General features: G+C 40.0%; 1 protein-coding gene across 2 annotated transcripts in view; it reads left to right on the top strand.

Annotated features, from left to right (window-relative positions):
- The first annotated feature begins 6,034 nt into the window (after positions 1-6,034).
- The window catches only part of adarb1b (adenosine deaminase RNA specific B1b), a 161,915-nt gene continuing 160,786 nt past the window's right edge, over positions 6,035-7,163 (top strand). For both annotated transcript variants that reach the window (XM_079253785.1, XM_079253786.1), the window contains exon 1: positions 6,035-6,165. The gene's annotated coding sequence lies outside the window, so the exon portion shown is untranslated. The remainder of the gene's footprint in view (positions 6,166-7,163) is intronic.

Consider the following 7,163-nt stretch of genomic DNA (forward strand, 5'->3'; position numbering starts at 1 on the left):
ACATGCAGACTCCACACAGAAAGGCCACTGACTGAACCCCCCCCCCCAGCCAAGGATTGAACCAGTGACCTTCTTGCTGTGAGGCCACAGTGCCACCGTGCAGTCCGATATAGAGTTATATAAACTGAAAATACTGTGTATTAAAAGGTCCGTTTGATTTGTATTTGTCATAACTTTGATTATCTTATATAGTTGTTTCAAAACTGATACAGTGTTGTGAAAAAAAAGTCTGTCAATGACAAGGAGTCTGGTTTATTGAAAGTTTATTGAACAGAAAATAAAGTACAGAATAATACAAATTGCAATGTGGAGAGACAGTCCAGAGGTCCGACTGGGCAGAAGTCTGGAATGTTCTACCTGAGTCCCGGGCTGAACCAGCCTTTTACCCTCGCATAAGGGCGTCAATTGTCTGCCCTTAATCTATGTTATTCTAAACATGAAATATCTGTTGTTAGCTGTAACCCTCTTCAAGGAAGAGAGTGTTCTAACTAATCAGATCTCAGATGTCTGAATGCAGACATATCAGATCTCTACACGTTGCTCTGTCTGTAAAGGGAAATAAGCAGACACAGTGTTACTAAGCTTAAGTTCTGAAGTTCATCATGACCTTTTCAGAAAGCCCACAAAGCCATAATCAGAAATGAATATAGGCTAGGACTATGAAATATATGATAATCTAAGTCAGAACATAAAATTTCCACGACAATAGCATGCTCTACAAATCGATCAAAATCAATTATGACTATTTCGTCTGAATAATACATATTTATATATATATATATATATATATATATATATATATATATATATATATATATATATATATATATATATATATATATATATATATATATATATATATATAAATACATATATATATATATATATATATATATATATATATATATATATGTATTTATATATATATATATATATATATATATATATATATATATATATATATATATATATTTTTTTTTTTTTTTTTTTTTTTTAAAAATCTTAGCCATGTTATGTGTCCACTTTGCACGTCTTAAACTGTGTTGAACTTGTTTATTTTTGTCCTCATACTTTGTTTTGTACGTGCCTTGAGGAAACTGAAAATGATCTTGTGCTAATGTCTGATACTGACCAGCTGGATTGACAATTAACTTCTTGTTGCACTTGGAAGTATTTCACCTTTCATCTGAAAGACTTCCTCATTTCTGACTTTCACCTGTGTCGATAGTTACACATTGAACCAGGAAATTAACCTTTGGCCCTGTTAGTGAAAGTTTGGTTGAATTTCTTCTCTGTGCCGTCACCTCTTTCGTCTCCCGTTTAACTCGTTTTTCATCTTAACAAACTTTCTATTGCTTCAATAACGCACTCCATATAAACAGTATCGGTGACTTTGTATTGCACCACCACCGTGCATGGATGGTTCAGAAGGAATCAATGCAAATTCATTAGAATTTATAAAGACATTCTTTCTCTAATTCGTTTTCTGAATCAGTAAGTTAATTTAAAGGATTACAGGAATGTGAAGCTCATCCCAGCAACCATCAGGCAAGAGGCAGGTATAAACTGGACAGGCCGCCAGTCCTGTGCAGGGTCTTGTAAAAAAAAAAAAAAAAAACATGTTTTGGAAAATTAATTAAATAAATAAACTCACAACTCTAAAAAATTAAGGCTATTCTTCCCTTTTAAGAAACATCAAGAATTTTATGAAAATTAAAATAAAGCTTAAGCTGTAATTGTTTATTTAGAGCTCTTCCTGGTGTCTCAGGTTAAGTGTTTGTGTGTGTTTTAGGGGAGATCATTTCCCTTCTGGACAGTCAAACTCCCTTCAGCTCTTCTGTGGGACTTTCAAGTACTCTGCTGAATTAGTTAAGTCTTTTTTAACAGACTGGAAGTGCTATGTTTCTTTTTGTTATTATGAATTTGCACATCTTGTCTCGTCTCGTCTCGTCTTCGTGCCGCTCATCCGGGGTCGGGTCGCGGGGGCAGCAGCCTAAGCAGGGAAGCCCAGACTTTCCTCTCCCCAGCCACATTTGCCAACTCTGCGGGGGGGATCCCAAGGCGTTTCCAGGCCAGCTGAGAGATAAAATCCCTCCAGCGTGTCCTGGGTCTTCCCCGGGTTCTTCCCCGGGGTCTCCTCCCAGAGGGACGTGCCTGGGCTCAGCGGCTCTACTCTGAGCCCCTCCCGGATGACCGAGCTCCTCACCCTATCTCTAAGGGAGAGCCCGGCCACCCTGCGGAGGAAACTCATTTCCGCCGCCTGTATACGAGATCTCATTCTTTCAGTCACGACCCACAGCTCATGACCATAGGTGAGGGTAGGAATGTAGATCGACAGGTAAATCGAGAGCTTCGCCTTCTGGCACATTAAATATCAAATTGGCTTCCAAATGGCTCCATTCTCTGATTATTATTGTTTTATATCTGTATAGTTCCCCAAGCCCAGATTTTAGAGTTTTACAACATCCAACATCACACAAACGCTGATGACACACAACTTTACATCAGTGTCACCACATGATTATAGACCCTTGTCATGTTTAAATAAGTGTGTCCCAAAGAACCAGTGAACGGATGAGCCAGAATTTCCTCCAGCTGAATGATAAAAAGAAAAAAGGTAATTGCCTTTTTTTTGTTTGAAAAGAACAGCAAGGTCAGTGGTAAATGCTCAGTTTGATTTTATGAATATTAAAACCTCCATCCATCCATTTTCTAAACCGCTTATTCCAATAAAGGGTCCTGGGGAAGCTGGAGTCTGTCCCAGCAATTTTTGGTAGAGAGGCAGGGTTGACCTGGACAGATTGCCACACAGAGACATACAATCATTCACACTCACTACTAAGGAGAATATAGAGTAACCAATGTGGACAGTGGGAGGAAGTACCCATTAAACACAGGGAGAACATGCATGGCCGAGGGTAGGACCAGCGACCTTCTTGCTGTGAAGTCATTCTGCTTCCCACTACGCTAAATAACACCTAACCAATTAATTGATTTAAAATGACTTCATGTCACAAAACATGACGATACAAGCACAGCGCCGGCAACAAGGCTGAAGTTACTCTTTAATTCTTTATTTATTAGAAACTGCGTTTCTAATAAATAAACATAGTTTGCCTCAGAAGCTCTGAACTTCACTGCTCTCACTGGTTCTCTGCTTCTAGGGTGAGTCCTGTCATCTGCAGAAATACTCTGATGACTCTGCAGTTGTGGGGTGTATCAGTGATGGACAAGAAGCAGAGTACAGAGAACTGGTCAGTCAGTTTGTTAAATGGTGCAGTGACAATCATCTCATATTAAAAAACAAAAGAGATGATTGTTGACTTCAGGAGGAAGAAGAATAAACAAAGCACTGTTTCCATCCTGGGAGAGGTGGTGGAGGTGGTGGAGGAATAGAAGTACCTTGGAGTTCAGCTGGACAACAAACTGGACTGGAAATGCAACACTGACTACATCTACAAGAAAGGTCAGAGCAGACTGTACCTCTTAAGGAAGCTGAGATGGTTTAACGTCTGTACCAAGATGTTGCATATCTTCTATAAGTCTGTTGTGGAGAGTGAAATCAGCTTTGCAGCCATCTGCTGGGGTAGTAGCATCGGAACCAGAGACTTGAAGAGAATCAACAAACTGATCAAGAAAGCTGCTTCTGTGCTTGGAGTAACTCTGGAGCCGCTGGAGCTGATTGTCCAAAGAAGAATGCTGCACAAGCTGATGAAGATGATGGAGGATTCTTCACACCCTCTCCACAACACAGTGATGAAACAACAAAGTGTGTTCAGTGAGAGGCTTCTTCAGGTCCGATGTAGGACTGAAAGATACAGAAGATCATTCCTGCCAGCAGCCATCAGCCTCCGGAACAAGACCTCCTCAAATTAATTATTATTATATACTACAATATTGAATTTCCCTTTGGGGATTAATAAAGTATTTTTCATATAATTTTTCATTTAATTTAATTTCATTTTATTTCTAGCATAATGTTTTGTTAAACAAGTTATTTTTTAATAATTTATTAATAAAGCAGGTCTATATAATGGACGGATGTGTACTACTGCTGAGTGATGTGGTTATGAAGTAGACCAGGCCCACACTGAGGAGATGTTGCTCCAAACTGGCCAGGAAAAGTTGCTGTGTGGACATGGCAGACGCTACCAGGAATGGGTTGCTGTATTATACACTCGCTTTACTTGACAGTGATTAGTTAAACAAATGACTCCCATGTTTCTGAAACCATTTACTTTACTTTACATGTGTCCTTAAAATGAGAAATCCTTTACTAAGACAGAAAGCAGCAGCTACGAGGGAATAAGGAGAAGGAGGAATGGAAATGGAGGTTCGGAGTTATTTCTGGAAGAATACAAGTCATTTTTAGTGAATGTTTTTGGACAATCTCCTGTCGAAGGTCAGCCACTACAGCTGGAAGTGAAATCTGCTTAGTTTGACCAAAAGGCGAGGAGCTGCTCCCATGACCTGTCTTGAAAGACCATCCCCCTCATTTACATAATAATGCAGAAATGCAACCAGATACTGTATGAAAAAGAGGCAGAAATGAGAAAAAGAAATAAACAAATACAAGTTTGCAAATAATACAGGTAAATGTGACAATATAAAAAGTGACAATAAATGCATAAACGTTTGACACAAACTTGCAGAAAAACATGAAGAACAAATACAGCTTAAAACCAAATGGCAAAATAAAGAATTAAAATTATTCATACATAATAAAATGAAAACTTTTCAAACTTACAACATAAATTGCTTTTAGTATAAAGCACTTTGCGTTACATTTTCATTGTGTGAAAGGTGCTTTGTAAATATTGATTGATTGATTGATTGATATCAGTTTGCCACTTTGTTTTAAGTAAATTATGAACAAAAAATATTTTCATGGATGTTTTTGGAATAAAGTAGTGCCACATCATTCAGTTTGATAACCCTTTTTACAGTTGTGCTCATATTTATTCATACCCTTTCATTAAAGAAGGAAAAAAAACAGCCTGTGAAATAAGCTGAAATTGACTAAAGTAATAATAAATAAAAATTTTATGGAAATCATTACATCATTTTCTAATTCTGGTTCAATAGAAATATATATATATATTTTTTTTTTTTAAAAAAGCAAACAAATAAGATAATTTATTACATATTACATCACTCATAAACTAATATTTAGTTGAACAATCCTTTCTGCTCCAGTCAGGTGTTTTCTGTTCCTCTCAGTCAGACTTCTGCACCTGTTGACAGGTATTTTGTCCCACTGTTCAACAGAAAAGTGCTCTAATTTGTCCAGAACCAATTTGTTTGTTTGTTTGTTTTTCTTTCTTCAGTTCAATTAAATGGAAAAAACAGTGTCTTATATTACTAAATTATATTTTTGCACTTTTTTAGTTATTGTTCCTTTTTTAAGTCTCCAGTTATTTGAGTGACTTGTAAATTCAGCCTTTTCTTTAATGAAAGGGGATGAATACATATGAGCACAACTGTATTTTTCTGTATTTATTTTTCATCAGTAAATGTCTCAACACACCCGACTCAAATAAATAAGTCATTATGTTCAACCTGACGACAAACTGTTGGAGCCATTTAATCTAAATCAAATGTGTTGGAGCATCTATAAAATATCTAAATCAAGCAGGCCTGTTTTAATACAGGGCACAGGTGCCAAACTCCAGTCCAGGGGGGCCGGTTTCCTGCAGGTTTTTGTTGCCTCCCTGCTCCAACACACCTGACTGAAATGAATAAACAGGTTGACAAGAAGCGGATGGATCCATTTGATTTTAATCATCTGTGTTTGTAGAGAGAAACAACAAAAACCAGCCGAATACCTGCCCTCGAGGACTGGAGTTTGACTCTGCTCCTCCTCTAGGGCCAGAGGAGAACACAACCCGGCTGTGTGTTTGGTATGAGGATGGGAACACAGCGCGTGTCGGCTCCGCTCCACGCGGTGGCGGTAGTGCCTCCTCTCCTCCTCCAGCAGCCACACAACGTGAAGCCGAAGAAGGGGGCCGACGGCAGGCTGTGAACACCGCAGTGCAAGCGAAGCGACCGTACCGCCGCTCTCTGCTCGCCTTTCTTCACCACCAGCGACGACACGCAGGAAAACAGATTGTCTGTGGACTGAAGCGGCGGAGAAGACCCCACCAGAGCCGGACATCGTGACTTTCCGTGAGTAGCCGTGTCCTCCGTTTATTTTCGGGCTGCAGTGGATGAAACATGATGATGAAACATGGGTTCCGGTTGTGTTTATATAATATTAGGCTGATAATCCTGTGGAGCTGCGAGGACGGCAGGACTAACGGGACAAAATAACGTGCACGCTCACCCAAAATGTGCACTTCTGATTTATATATAAGTACTCTGAGAGAAAAACCTGCTTGTGCGTAACGCCGCTGCAGGATTTGTGGTTGTTATTATTACCTCTGCCTCCCCCCCCCTACTCTCCCTTCCCTCCTTCCTACCCCCCTCCGTGGCAGGTCCACTCAGGAGACCGCATCGTGTTCAGTCCACAGCCACACGGTGACATTAAAGCTGCCGCAGTGTGCGCTGCGGTGTTGCGCAGGTGTGCGCTCCGAACCGCTCCTGTCTTTGCGCGCATCGTTTGTTTTTGCGCGAGGAGCGACAGAAACACGCAGTGTTCACCGGCGGCCGGTGCAGTGGGAAAGTGGTTGTTTTCAGAGAGCTGTAGCGGAGTGGAAGAGCCTGTCTGAGGGTGTCCAAACTAGGTTATGAGAAAGTCAGCATCATTCAGCAGCTTTATCTGAGTGAAGTGGTGTTTGGAAGCGGTTGATGCAGTCTTGCTGATTGTCAGTGGAAGGAATCACTTGTGTGTTGTTTTTTTTCTTTCCACGCATGGTGCAATGTGGGTAGATTCAGATCTTCTGGCAGTGTGTGGGGAAAAGCATCCTGTGCCTTTCCAGTGAAGTCCACCACACACACACACACCTTATATCAAGTGTACCTCCAGCCCTTTTTTTTTTCTTGCCTTCCAGAGTTGAGTTTAGCTTTCCTGCTGAAATGCTCTGAGTAATCCCAAGTCACCACCTCTTATGTTTATTTTCTAATCTTATTAGATCGAGATGGATGGTGAAAACAGTCATGGGTATGTTTATACTACTATAAACCAAATCTGTCGTGACTGTAGATACAGAAGGTTGAGGGAAACA

Source organism: Telmatherina bonti (genome assembly GCF_933228915.1).
Source record: "Telmatherina bonti genome assembly, chromosome: 15".
Taxonomy (NCBI): Eukaryota; Metazoa; Chordata; class Actinopteri; order Atheriniformes; family Telmatherinidae; genus Telmatherina; species Telmatherina bonti.